This window comes from Aulonocara stuartgranti (assembly GCF_965226115.1).
Source record: "Aulonocara stuartgranti genome assembly, chromosome: 2".
Taxonomy (NCBI): domain Eukaryota; kingdom Metazoa; phylum Chordata; class Actinopteri; order Cichliformes; family Cichlidae; genus Aulonocara; species Aulonocara stuartgranti.
In genome coordinates, this window is record NC_138940.1 from 36,684,847 (window position 1) to 36,700,292 (window position 15,446).

The following is a 15,446-nucleotide window of genomic DNA, read 5'->3' on the forward strand; positions in this document are numbered from 1 at the left end:
TTCTGGAAATTTGCAGTTTTTACAGGTAAAATAATCACTAGAGCATGAATGCAGGTTGAATTGATCTTATTTTTAGATGAGTAACTCAAGACAGTATTAAACACATTTGAGGGTTATCCATGCAACAGGATGCCAGAAATGTACACTTGGTACTGGAGATTTTTCTGGTAACTGATTTCAAGTTACACTAATCGCAAGCCTAAAGGTAAAGGGGAAGAAAAGAGAGTCAAAATAAAAGTGGTTAACCACCGTCTGTATAAATACTGGTATGTTTCACATAGTGAGCCACATTTTTCAATATTCAAACAGTTCTTTAAAAATGCAGCTGTGTGGCACTTCTACTACTACTACTAGTGCTAGAATAAACAGCCTTCACGGCTTACAGATTAATATGTACACGTCTGTTCATGCATTACTCTGGTAATATGTGCTTCTATGCCTGTCTGTTCTAACACCCTACATACAATAGCTCATATTTCATTTATTTAGTTAAATAGTTAATGAATTTTCAGCATCAAAGTATCACAGAACTGCATCAGTTTACAGGGAAGTCAGCTGTTTCTCTTTTAGCTAATGGGTGGGTACATTAATAAAATGCAAATAAATGCAACAGCTTAAGCAACCAGCAACAGCAGCAGTTATTTCTAGTCAAGTAATTACACACATGCACTGTTGGCATTTAGTGAAAATATCATGAAGAGCTGTGTGGCGAGAGAACCCAGGTCTTCATATAGAGAGAGGGAACTGATAAACGATGGGAAGCAGGTGATGAGCAAGACAGGTAAATCATTTAATCAAGTACTAAAACTAATGCAAGACACAAAAGAAAAGTAACCTGAAAAGACAAACCAGAAATAATCAAGACAAATGCCAAAGAATTGGAAAACACACTGAACAAGAAGACAGGGAAACACAGAACTAACTACAATTAAAATCTCAAAATCAGAGTCTGAATCTGAACCTCAACTTAATTCATAACTAGACGCTCAGAAACAGCCATCTCATTTACAGAACTGCTCGGCCAACTTTGATTTACTCACACTTTTTGAGTGTTTTAAGTCAGCTCAGTTACTTGTGTAAAAACCATCATGCTTGTTTGACAGCTATGACCGTTAGCCTTTCACTTCAGCTGAATCGCGTATAGAAATTTATTCTCTACAGTACGCCTTTGGAAATGTTAATCCACTCTTCATCCAGTGAGGAACACTTCATTGGTGACAGGTAGCCTTCCCAGAGTTTATAGTGCATGCTAAGCATGGAGAACATTAATGCATCACAGCTGCTGAGCATGCATGGAGAGTATGGATATGTGTAAATGCAATGAGATCAACGTGCACATGTGTCATATCTACATGCAAGGGAGGCTCCTCCAGCTCTGAATTCTTGACAGTAAGAATTAAAAATTCAGGACATAGTGTCTCCAAACATTCAGATTCTTGGTTTGTTCTGTTTATACTTTTAGACATGCTTTTACACACAATGCTTTTTCATCATATATTTAATCCAAAAAACACTCCTTGGGGAGGCTATTTGATGAAATGCACTGGGCTTTGCTTGGGAGCCATTCTTCCTCCCCTAACTCCCACTGGGACCACTCAGGGAAGTGTCTGGTTAACGCATAGAGCTGACATGTCATGATAGACATGGGGTGCCCCACTGAGTCCCAATAGACCCCAAAAGACGCCCAAGGTTATGTCATCAAGCCTGGGTCAGCTGTATAATTGGGCTCGGGGTCACCAGGAGGATATGGAGCGTGACAATGAGGCTATAGAGTTACAGCTTGTGGCCGGGCAGTGAGGTCCAGCGCTGGTGGGGCATTACAGCGAGGCCAGACGTCCCTCTAAAGAGTTCAAGGTCTATGAATGAGAGTGGCTCCAGTGACGCTGCCTCAATGTGTGTCACTGCCTGCCAGCCACCAGTACACTGCTGGGACAGAGAGAGTGGGTGAAGGAGACACTGAGACTGCATGTTGGGATTTGTTGTGAGAAAAGCACAAAACTTTCAAAATGATGGGTGAGCCACTGTGGATAATGAGTGTCAGACACAGTTCCAAACTTTCGTGAGGTTCTTCAAATTGTTGACAGCCTCTCCTCAGCTAGATAAAAAACACACTGGAAATGTGAAGTGCTCTGTGCCTTCTGTACCCCGATGTACAGTATGTATACCATAGAAACAGACTTTGCAAGTAACATCTGGATTGCTCTTGGCAGAGTCCCATCAACTTCTACCACATCATAAAAACCTTTATTGCAGTTGGCTCTCCCACAGTACCACCAACATAGCCCACAGAACCGCTGACAAACCCACACTCGTGGACATTACCCAGCTCTCTGCAGTCTCTCAACCACCTGGAATCCACAGACTCACATTATAGAGGCTGTGCAGACTGTGATTGCAAATTAAGCACATATGTAACAAACAGGTGTTGCAAAGTGTTTTGATTACTTTTATAAATGTTATTCTGTCGTTACGTAGCAATAACTCCATGATTCAAAGGGAGGTATGCAGTGTCTAAGCCAAGAGTTTTAGGGAGTGGTACTCCTCAAGCTATTCAAAGCCACACAACTGACAAAACTGTGAGAACTGTACTTCAAAATGATATTAAGAAGTAATATTAGAGTAGTAAAGCAGTATTTAAATAAATAGGACTTAATTAATGCCAGTTTGAGATAATCAACAACGCTACTGCATTAATAAAGTTTAAAAAAAGGTGCTTTTTCCTAAAGGAAAATCATCAATCATCAATTCATTTCACGTCCAATTTTATTTATATATCACCAAATCACAACAACAGTCACATCAAGGTGTTTTAAATTGTAAAATAGCAACCCTACAATAATAGAGAGAAAACCCCAACATTTGGATGACACCCTATGAGCAAGCATTTGGCAACAGTGGGAAGGATAAACTCCCTTTTAACAGGAAGAAACCTCTGGCAGAACCAGGCTCAGGGAGGGACAGCCATCTGTCGTGATTGGTTGGGGATGATGGGAGGAAGACAGGATAAGGACACACTGTGGATGAGACCCAAAGATTAACAATAAGTAATAATGAAATGCAGAGTGGTGTAAAAACACACAGTGAGTGGAAAAAAAGGTGAGTGAAGAAGAAATGCAGTGAAGAAGTGCATCATGGGAACCCCCAGCAGCCTAGGCATATTGCTCCATACCTAAAGGAGGATTCAGGGTCACCTGATCCAGCCCAAACTATATGTTTTGTTAAAAGGGACAGCGTTTTTTAAAAACTATTTTTAAAGTATAATACATTTTTGTTTATCAAAAAGCCAAAAGTTACAGGAAAATGCTTCTAAGTAAGGTAACACAGGCTGTAAATATCTAATTAGTCAGACACCCTATGTATGCAGGCATATAGACAAAGTCAAGACAACCGGGTGTTCAAGTTCAAATTAAGCATCAGAAAGCTACACAACCATCTCTAATGTTTCCAAGGGATGGTCTTAAGTCATGTTGGTGTCAGAGACCAGAAGAGATGATAGGAAGGCAACAGATTTTGAACAATAGAAGATTGGACAAACTTTGTCCGGAGTGACAAGTTTTGATTTCAGCTGCAACATTTGGATGTTATGGAGGATACCATGCCGTGTCATGAAGCTCAAATCATCTCAAACTGGTTTGTTGATCATGACAAGTTCACTGTACTCAAATGGCCTCAGTGTTTACCAAATTTCAATCCAATGAAGCACCTGTGGGATGTCATTCAATAAGGTGATTCCTATCATGTGGAGCTGATAAATCTACAACATGTCATCATGGAGCAAAATCTCTGTTGAATGTTTCCAGCACCTTGTTGAATTTACACCACAAACATTTGAGGTAGTTCTGAAGGCAAAAGAGGCCCAAACCACTACTAGCAATGTGTACCTAATAATGTGAAACGTGTTGAGTATTTATGTTGACCAACCTTGCCTGAAAAACCATTCTGATCCAGAAAAAAGTCATGCTGCTCCACTACAGAATGTCACCACGTAGCAAAAAAGGCCATTACAATTTCATAAAAAGTGTTAAATAATCAAATTATTGCATATCAAAGCTTAAGATAAATGTAATATAAAGTAATCACCACAGCTCACAGTCTTCCCTTCAGCTACCATGCTATGTTAGCTAATGTTAGGACATTAAGACGATTAAGATATATGGCGTGCTCTTAAGTATAACCACGGGACTATTATTTACTGTCAGCTAGCATTAAATGTCTGCAAGTGCTCACTTGCTATCCAGCTATGTAAAGGACAGGAAAATGATGTGCTACCGGATGCAAGATCACTTATCAGCCAACACACTCATTACTCCGGGCGTCTGGCAAAAATAGCAAAAAGAAGTCATGCTTTTTGTCAAAATATTAAGAACCTTTGATTTTAATGCTTGAAAGCTATGGACAGAGAGGCTCTTGTGACACGACACTGATTCAACAAAAACTAAGAGACAACTCTGTCACACAAATTAAGAACATTAAAATTGGGTTATGAAAGTGAAAAGAGAAAAGCCAGCGTGCCAGCTTATATTTCACATCTAAACTTGGTTTAAAAATACTTGAGAAGCTCAGCAAACTCCTGCGACCTCCAGTAAATTTTATCTCACACTTTTCTTGCTGTAAGGTGAGACAGCTCAGCACTACACCACCACAAATAACCCCGTTGTGTTGCATACATGGGGTGGATGTAGCCAGGTAGAGCAGGTCATCCACTAATTGGAAGGTTGGTAGTTCAATCCCAAAATATCCTTGAGCACGATACTTAACACTATAGTTTCCATGTTAGCTAGAAAGCAATTAAGCATAGAAACAGGTGGTTGTATGAATAGGCATGAATGGGTGAATGAGGCATGTTGTACAAGGCACTTTGAGCGTGTAGGTAGAGTAGAAAATGGGTACATACAAACCAGTCCATGATATAACCCTATATGAAACATGTATATATAGATTTCATAAACATGACGCCTTTCAAAAGGCCATACCTGGCTGGCCAGAAGTGGGGCTAACCCAAAACATACACAGGCCCAAACCCTGTGTATGTGGACCAAGAGAAAGTGCATGCATAAAACTGCTTTTACATCTCAAGTGAACACACACAAAAACAACGCCTGGAGCCAGGTAAGAGGCAGGAACTCCAGGCCGCGTAATGCACCTCAGCTGTGTTGACACCAGCAGCTCTGCAGTGGCGACGGATCACTGGAGTGGTCATAAAAACAAAGCAAGCACAAACACAGGGCAAGGAGGCAGGCAGCTGGTAGAGAAACGCAAGACTGGGATGGAAGTGACAGAGAAAAAAGAATCGACTATGCGAGCTGCCAAGACTTCCCCCTCGAATGGACACATGTTTGGGATTTTCTCTAATTTTGAACTTCCCCTGCTCTTTTAAAACCTCAACCAGGAAAACAAGATGTTGGAACGGTGTCAAGTGAATTTGCACCTTTCTCTTCACTTCAGTTCTTTGTCAATGAGCCAAGACTTCATTCCGGATTATTCTACATACACTGTTCAGATTAGACACATTATCTTTAGCTCATAAGCCAGAAACAAAGCAAGTGCACTGGCCCATAGGGTAATATAATGAGGGTCATAACTTTCCCATCATTAGAGCGTTACACTTTGATGACTGACAGTCTTTGGATATAAAGCCTTTCTTCTAGTGTCCTGTTTGGGGGCCAAAAGGACATCTCCTGACCTTTCACAAATCTCCCTGATAGCTTTTCTTAATGGCGCTTACATGAACACAAAGGTGTCTGTGAAGCGATATAGATGCATTAGTGAAAGCTTGGCTGTCATGTACAAAGTGGTAAACACCTTAAAGGAATCTATGTGACCTGGCAAAGCTGCAAGAAGCTATCGTGTCGTGCTTTCATGTTAAAAGGACCCTGAAAGCTTTCAGTGAGCAGTGACTTTCTACAGGAAGGGTTCTCGTACCCTTTAAACTTCCTTGTGCCTTCCTGCAAGTTATAGCTCTAACAACAACGGCTTCAAACAAGAATCAAAAACATCCATTTGTCCTTGAAGTTTTTTTCTTAGCAACCATTAAAAAGAAAACAAAAAAAAGAAAACAGATTACATACACGACTACACCCAGCGTGCTCAGTGTCAGGATGTGAGTAAGCAGATCGTACGGGTGTCACCCCAAAACAACATGTTTATCAGCTGTGCACATGGCACAGATTATCTAAAGACACATCCTGGGCTTTAAAGAGATCGTTGATGAGTTCCACGTCAGCACGCTCCTCTTCCCCTCTCACTCAACGCTGCTAAAGAAACAATTTGCTGCTGATCAGGGGATACATGCGGTGTTATTACCTTGTTAGGGGTAGTTAAGGGGCTGGGTCTCTGAAGGCTGAGAGGAAGGCATCGCTCTGCCTCATGGGCCACCATGTGACCACAGACGAGGCGTCGATGTTCCAAATCTCCTCACCACATGGACGCTCAAAGACCGACAACATCTGGCACCTGACTGCTGATGTAGATGCTGAATGGCTTTGTTGGATTAAACTGACAATATTTACGGAAGGATGGTTAATTGAGCATTAATAGCCACATTTAGCCAGTGTTATGATTGTCTAACCACTAAGGAAACAGACACACGTGTAACATCACACGTTAACTATGACTCTCCCACACATTAAAGGACAAACCTGAGTCATAATACTGCAGTAGTTATACACTGTTTTCTGGCATGACCACGTTCAGAAACACACATTTTAGTAATCATGCACAATAAAAAAGGATTTATGATGAATTTTACTTAAAGTTCAGCACAATAGCACAATTATTAAACTCTATGTTTGGTTAATTTTTGCTAAATCCAGATATATCCTGAATTTTTTTCATTTAATTTTATTTGATCTGGTTACCCCACCTGCAGGGACCTGCCCCGTAGCTTGAGAACCACTTCCCCACAGTGTGGGTATGTTGTGGCTGTCATTTCTTGGCATAATCTGGGCACACTTTATGGCTTAGGGTAGGACCACAGCAAACCAACCCATTGATTAAACACTTTTATATTGACACATGTGCATTCAAGCTGTTCTGGTGGGATGTGATGGCACCACATGATAGTTTTAGCTTGCAAACATGTCAGATTAGGTGATGATAGGGTCATAAAATCTTGCCTTTCCATGTCTGGGTGACACGATGGCTGGCCGAGCTCTCTGTGAACACTGAAAAATCACGAAAGGCTCAGAAACCTGACATCAAAGTGACATCTCACACTTTGCAGATTAAGCCATAATTAAGTTTATATCATGTAGTTTGAATCTGGCAAAACACACCTTGTGTGTGTTTCTACTTTTACGTCCTACAGACGTGATTTTCTCCTCTAGGAGAATTTTGTTTTTTAAATTTCATTAGAATACACACTGCTAAAACATATTTAGCAGTGTGTGTTATATTTAGGAAGTTCCATATAATTGAAGCATTTCTTATTTCTTTAGTGATAACATATTAGCAGCTCTAATATAGCAGCACTATTTTACAGCTTTCTGTTGTTAAATAGAGCTGCAAAGACATGGCTCTATTTTACTGTAAAAAAACAGTGGAAGTGTCAAACCTTTTAGACACAAGCTAAACCATTAAGATAGCTCATGTATGCAATTAGCTTTCTGTTATCATTAACCATTACTTGCACATGTAAAAACAGCCTGAAAGAGTCATTACAACGAAAGGACTTTAAAAATAAGGAAAACAAACAGGAACCAGACAAATGTTGTGAGTTAACGCCGTTTACATTCAACTGCTCAGCTGATATCCGTCCACTTATGTCCACTAATTATGTTAGCCTACATCATTCACTTCCCTTACTCTCTCTACTTGTGTGAAGAAAGGAGAGCCCCCAGTTGTATGCCACACAGCTGCTCTCGCTCTGACAAACATAGTATGTGGTATTGTGAGTGGAAAGAGCTTCATTAAACCTGCAGCAGTGCAGGGTTAAACAACCTTTCTGGCAGAAAACCAGCCCTGCATTCTGTGCTTCTTGAGAGACAGTGCGCTGCTGGAGGTGATGTTTTTTTTTTCTCCCACAATCAAACAACAGTTTTCACAATCAAACGTCTAGTCTTTTAAATATTTGATTATACATGCAAATTTTAAATATTTGTCGACAGCCTTGAAAAGGGCACGGCGTTTTTACTTGCTAAGCAACCCAAACTGCAATAAATCAGGAAACCGTGGTCACAGTGGTGACTGGATATCTAGCTCACTTTAAACAGCAAAAACAAAAATATGACTGATTGAAGCGGGAGCTCGGACTGAGCCATTCAAAGGGAAGACAATGATGTCGTGACACACGCTGACCTATAATTGCCAACAGCAGAAAGCTGAGGGGCAGTGATTGGTTAGCCCTTAGGGCCCTGTGGCCTTAGAGGATGAGAGCCATCATGCAATTGCAAAGGATCAGCAAATCACTGTCAGATGCCCACTGGCTAGACGACTCCACCCCAAACCTATTTTTCCATCAGCATCAGAGGGTTTTATCGAAAACAATAAAAGCAAATGGTTACAGTAAAATGGAAAAATCCTTTGGGCATGTTTCAACAAAAAGCAAAGCGCTAGAAGAACAAAGAGGGTTTGATTTTATGCACAATATAGTCACTGGTGGAAATAAATACATGAAACGCAATAGGGCTAAAGAAATGTTAGCTTCTGAGCTTCATTCATTCACAGATAAAGTGTGTTTGTACATGTCCAATGAATACATTGCTGTGGAGACAGAGTCATCAGTTAGCAAGAAAGTGTTTGGGTGGTGTCCAGACATTTCTAATCTGCCAACACAGATTAGGTGAACTATTTAAACCATAATAGCAGATTTCCTTAAATCACTGCCAAAACTCCACACTTTAACAAGCTTTTGAAGATGCTCTAGAAAACTGTTCCCATTAGCCTGTCAGGGAGTTTCTGATGTCTTAATGCAGGTCAGCTCTCAGACCTGCAGCTGCACAGAGAGAGACGGACTGGGAGAAGAGGTAGGGGGGTGGTATAAACCCAGAATCAGCAGCTCTCCCTCTGCCTCCTCTCTTATCTGCTCACACAGCCAGCTGAGGAGCACACAGACACTCTCAGACACAGCCAAGCTTTCCTGGCATCTCTCCCCCCACTACAGAGAAATGAGTTTGTCCTCCAATCTACACCTCTGTGTGAAGCCCAGCAGACATCAAGCAGCAGCAGCAGCTATGAGCACATTTAATTGGCCAGCTGTCTGAGTGGTCAGAGCTACTAATTATTTGAGAAGACAGCAGTTTTTGACAGTCTCTCAAGCCATATAGGAGTAAACATTGTAAGAGTACATAAGAGTGCAAGCATGAGCCATATGCAGATATCGGAGAACTGTCCTTGCGCCCTATATTCCCACAGGAGCAGATCTGCACTTTCACATTTCTCCTTCAGGAAGTTAATGGATTAAAAATTCAGCATATGGTAATACAAAGCCTGTGAGTCAGGCTCAGCTCACAGGCAATAGATGCAAACGAGTCTCCTGACTAAATGAAAGTGATGTCTTATCAACTAATTATCTCCCCTGAATTGTTTATCAAACACAAACCCTAAAGACTTCTCCCTCCTTTGTTGCTACGCTTATGTTAAACCTCTCAGTGAGTGCGGTAAGTGACATCTCTGCCTAACACTGCGTGTATGGCTGGTAAACACAGAGATCAGCAATATACAAAGCACACTGACCGTGGATGCCACAGGGAGTCACAGTGGAGATGAGTCAGGAGGGCCGCAGGGTGGAGAAAATGATGAAGGGCCAGGAGGTTAATGCTGAAAAGAGCACACATTGCTTTTATATGAGATGCACTTGATGGTGTTTGAATGCAGCTTTTGTGAGCTGCAGTATTTTTTGTACAGCAAAACTGAAACTGACGGCAAGAAAAATGAACTTAACAACCTCAGTGAGCAATTAAAAAGGAAAAAGAGCAGCCACACATTCTCTAAGAACTTATAAATCTCATTCTTAATGTGTAATCAAGAGTAAGAAAACAATAATAACTAAGGTCCTTAGGCTCTAATATGAATGAATATCAAGTCTTCATCCACTTGCATTGTGTTTAATTATGTATATTAGAAAAATGCACAATTGTTTTCTGAAACTAAGAGTAAGGCTGTAGTATTAATCACATTTTTATGGTTTCTAAAGATTATTAAGCCAAGATAAACATGTTTTCTCCAATTAAAAATTAAAATGCAATTTAAGGCTTTACTTAAATGTGCATCGTGTAGCTAAAGTAGCTAACATTTCTAATAAGTAATAATCGCTACTTTGACAGCTTTTATGGCCAGCTAACACAGTATGAGGCAGACAACAAAATACAAAGATAACAGTTGGTCACAGAAACACTTCACTAATGTAACAGTCAGCTCTGTTTTTTGGTAGCTTGCGGAATTTGAACTCATCTGTTAGCTTCCACAGTTAGCAATTTATGTTAAGCTTTTTACACTTTTAAACACACCAAGGTTATGTGGTAAGGTTCTTGTATAAAAGATATAAGAATGGCTTTATCCTATCATTTCATTACCTGCAATCTGCAAATATTTAAACCAACCAAATACTCAAGCTTAAAAAACATCATGCAAATACATAGCTGCTATACCACATCCTGGACTTGAACTATTTGAGTTGTGAGTGAGAGGGAGTGGAAAATTACAGATTACACTGTGCACATTTGTCAGTCTATAGTGTGAACACAACCACTGTAGCTGAGTGGAAAACTGCATTACCTTTGAAAGAATAAATGCCTTCAGATCACTTCAAACTATGCTACACCTGTTCAAATGATCTTTAATGTAAATATTTGTCCAGCCAGTCACATGGCTGCAACTCTTTAGGACACTGAGACTACACTAGACTTGGTCAAGTTGACCTGCTGAAGTTCAAACTGAGCATTTGATTGGAGCAGAAGACTAATTTAAGTGACTTTGGAGATGGTATGGCTGTTGGTGCCAGATAAGTTGGTCTGAGTATTTAGAAACTGATGATTTACTGGGGCAGTGGAGGCCTATAGTTGGATAAGTCTCAGTTTCTACTGCAACATTTGCACGGTAGAGTCTGAATTTGGCATAAATAGCATGAAAGCATGGATCTATCCTCCTTTGTATCAATGATTCAGCATGGTATCCAAGAAAGATGATTCTTTTCATCTGGACAAAGAATCAGCTTTCCTGGATTTCCTTACCTGGATGATTGAGCATGCATGAACGCGTTCAGTATGGCACTGATGGTGTAATAGTGTAGGGACTATTTTCTTGGCACACTTTGGCTCCCTCAGTAGCAACTGGGCATCATGAAAAACACTCCCATCATGGATGTTTAGCTGACCAGTCTGCAAACTGTGTGATTCTATAATGTCAATATGGACTGAGGAATATTTCCAGCACTTTGTTGAATCCATGTCATAAAGAATGGTGACAAAGGGGGTCCAACCAGGTACTAACAAGGTGCACCAGATAGTGTATTCTTAAACTGGTATCATATCAAAAACTAATGAGAATCATCTTCAATCACCAACTTTCAATAGCTGCATCACATGTATCAGCAAATAAATGATTTCACCATTTATGGTAAATTAGAGGTTTTCACCATGTACTTTTTACTTGACAAAAAAGCAAAAATATACATTTTTTTTTAAACACAGATCTGTTGTTACCAAAGAAAAAAATAATTTTTTTGCCCGCCATAAAAACACAAAACTCCTGTATGAATCTGCTGCTTCCAAATAACTCTGAAAATTAAAAATTGCCGCCTCCCGTTTACGCCCATGTACACAAAGCATGAACACCCGGCCAGGAAATGTTCTTACTTTCCATGGAGAACATCTGCCTGCAAAAGGTAAACATTAGTGGCAAACCACATGGAGGAACCCAATGCCAACCAATCACATCGCAGAAAAACACTCCAGGCAAAGGCAATGAGCTCTGAGTGTACACACAGACTGATAAGGATGACACAGGATTAGAGATGATTTGACAAGACTCAGGTCTCAGAAGGTCAGATGCGTGGGCGCCACACATGTTTAGAAAAACCACAAACAAGTTATATAATGTTTTAGGACTCTGATTACTCCTTGATCTCATAATATACCAGTATTTAAATAGTTTCATTGATAAAATGGAAAACAAACTGTCGATTAGATTTTGACGACTAAAGGAACAGACTCGCCTTGTGGTTGAGGAGAGCTCATCAACACAGGACTGTCTCTTCAACAGCTCCTCCATATATGTAAACATGACCCCAGTTAGAATAACAACTGCCTGAAATTTTTAAAGGTAATCTCATCTCTGGGGGAACTCTATAAGACCAGACTGAGTATGTGTGCGGCAAACACACGGCTTAACAGAGGCAGAGAGAGAAATTCAGTGACAGATTCTCTTCTTTGGTTTGAAGATAAATCATTGGTCTGTGCGGCTCAGCGGACTGGAGGCTTGCACCATGTGTTCCTGTCATCACAGGGTCAAAACCAGCTCCCGACCTCTGCTAGACATCATCTGTTTCCTTCCCAAATTTCCTGTCATGTTCCGCAGCGGACTATCTAGTGAGGCAGAGGTTTCCTTATGGGGTGATAGTGATGCCTTACTCTCATTCTAATATTGCTACTGATGTTGGCGTACCTTTAAAAGAAGACTTGTGCTATTAATCATTTCTGTGCTGCATGAAAAACCACAGGAACATGAAGCTGAAAAACTATTAAGCACAGTAACCGTCACACAAAAAAAGATTAATTTCAGTCATTGCGTCTGTTTAATTCCATTCTGCATGAGTTGGCTGTTTTTATATCAGTGTGTACATTACGCAGCACTTGTCATACTGTCAGTGGACTGACAGCATGAAATGGAAATAATCCCTGAAAAACAAGTCAGTTTACAAACTTTATTGTCACATTTATGTCTTGTTATTCAGGAAACTGCTGTTCTGTGACAGTAGCAGTGCAACCCTTCACGAAAGCTAAGAAAGAGTGAACAAAACATTTTCTTTTTATCATCAGCTACGCAACTGTGATAAAGGGCAACATTTTCTTTCTCGTCGAGGTAGTCTTGCATTTCTGTACTGGACACAAGTGATGGGAAGCTTGTTGGCTCGGATGTTAAACGCCCAGTCACACAGGCCTAGAGGGCAGAAACCACTGGCTGCTACTGGAGGTTTCAGGCAGTCGCTGTGAAATCCATTAGCCCAGTCATCGAAGCGTAGACACCATTCAGTGACTCCTTGGAAACCTTGGTCACTTTCAAAAAATGTGTATTCCCCAACCAGTTGGCAAGTGGTTACCTGGAGTTGCTTCATGAAATTGGTTACAAAGAGGTATCTGTGCTGCACTGAAAACCATCCATAGCACAATAGTCATAGTTTAAATGGAAGATGCTGACTTGCCTGCAAACACTCACCAACTACCCACCAAGCAGTAGTGAAACTGTGAAAAGTGCAACACAAAGGGAGACTTTTCAAATGCGTTGGTTGCAGTGGTACGGCACAACTGTGAAGGTGAATGTTCTCCGTTTCCAGTTTGCATCAAACTTTTTGGTTTTACTATAGCTTGGCAAGTAGTTAAAGAGAGTTTGCAGACAAACTGGCTTTTTCCATGCAATCTCCTAAATCTCAATATAATCACAAGGAGATGACTATTGCTACCAACCAGTCAAGGAATACACATTTCTTTTAGGGCCATTATTTTGTTTGGAAGACGCACAACAAACAACAACAGGTCAGACTTTAACCCAGGCTGCAGCATTTCATTTGTTATACGATCAACATCAAATGAGCTAAACTGGCACCCTGGCAAGCAATACACATTTCATCCTAGCAACTAGGAGAAAAAGATAACCACAGAGAAGGTTCGTGGATGTAGTGAAGGAAGACATGCAGAAGGTTGATGTAACAGAGGAGGGTGCTAGGGATATGGTGAGATGGAGGCAAAACAGGAGCCAAAAGAGGAAGAAGAAAAAGACCCACAGGCTCCCAGCGGTTCACCAACCAGCCTCTAGGCCTGTGTGGCCGAGAGCTAACATGCTGACGATGCTAATGCTAACATATTCAGGTATTAAGCATGTTCCTAAGTTGTATGTAGCTTAAATGGCATGGTCCGTCCTGTACTCCGGCGCTGACCCACCTTTCTTTCACTCTTTCTCTTAGTCTTTCTCCCCCCTCTCTCTCATTTCCTGTGCATGCTTTATGTTTGCTATCTGTGGTAGTAACATCCAGGCTCTTGGTTATCTCAGTCATTCCCTGAGATAACTTACCTCGTCTGTATTGCAGATTACTCCACTGTCAGCCAGTGTCTCACTGCCTCTTCTGCCTTTGCAAAACCTGCCCAGACTCCCCATCTGCACAATATCTGTTGTCTCTTAATAAATCCTTTGTTTGCTTGTTTTTATGTAATGCATTTGGTCCGGTGCTTTAAAGGATAAATTTGACGTGTGGTAGAAACATCAGCGACTTATTATTACATGCATCAGTTTGCTGGTTGCATGGTTATGACCTTTAACCTTCACATTTTATCCACTGGGTACCACTTTAGTGTTTCTTTTCAGTTTGCAGAAATCAGTCAGTGATACTTAAAGACCTAAGGGACAAGTAGTGAGCTGGTGTCCCGTGAGACTAGTTGTGCTCAGGATAGAGATCTAACCCTAACCCTAGAGCTGTGATAGGTTTGCCTTATAATGTATGATTAACAATATTTGTGTTGCCTCTCAGCAACAGAAAATAAAAGCTAAAACAATAAAAACAGTGAACATATAACTCCTTTGGATTGATTTAATCGGTGGAGTCAAGTTGTTCCCACAATATTTCACTGGCACTGATACCATGTTGCCCACTCCAGTACAGACAGCATCAACTGTGCTTCTTCCATACATAGCTCTTCAATGCCGAGGACAAAATTCTCTGCATTTAAGAGGAAAGTGACTCCAAACAACATCCACCCACAGGGTACTATATGAAATTGTCATAGTGTGCCTTGCCCTTGTCCTCAGTTATGTGCCTAGGTCTTACATAAGAAGAGTTGTAGACACCACAGAAGAATGACTGTTGTTCTTGTGCTGTATATACATGAAAAAGGAGGGAACGCAGATGCCTATAGATCTGTAAAGCCATGTAATTGTGTTACATCTTGTAGCCATGTTGAAAACCAGAACTAAAATAAGGCAATAAGTTGCAATCCTAAACCTGAAGTTCTGCAAACAGGAAAAGCAAAAACATATACAGTACAGATTAAGCATGACAAATGAGTAGTAGTTGGTTTGATATGCATTTCAGTGTTCCTGCTTGTATTTGACCAGAGAGGGAAACCCATAAAAAAATAAACAAATAAGTAATCATACTGCTCTTTGTCACTACCAGTACAACTATAAATGATCTATCATGGCTATTAATAGACTAATTGGGGAGACAGAGCATCAGCCTGAGCCACTGACAGCAACAACGGGGGGATGGTATCTGGTCTCAAGAACAGCAATAGTGCAAA

The 15,446-nt window shown here is 40.6% G+C and overlaps 1 protein-coding gene across 5 annotated transcripts in view; it reads right to left on the reverse strand.

The window, feature by feature from the left end:
- Window positions 1-14,355, reverse strand: part of xpnpep2 (X-prolyl aminopeptidase (aminopeptidase P) 2, membrane-bound) — a 127,824-nt gene extending 113,469 nt beyond the window's left edge. For 3 of the 5 annotated variants that reach the window (XM_082553456.1, XM_082553453.1, XM_082553452.1), the window contains exons 1-2: window positions 10,512-10,603; window positions 9,673-9,756 (exon numbers count right to left, since the gene is read on the reverse strand). The gene's annotated coding sequence lies outside the window, so the exon portion shown is untranslated. Of the gene's footprint in view, window positions 1-9,672; window positions 9,757-10,511; window positions 10,604-10,713; window positions 10,790-14,223 lie in introns of those variants that run through there. The other 2 variants (XM_082553455.1, XM_082553454.1) reach the window with 2 other exon arrangements.
- Window positions 14,356-15,446: the final 1,091 nt, after the last annotated feature.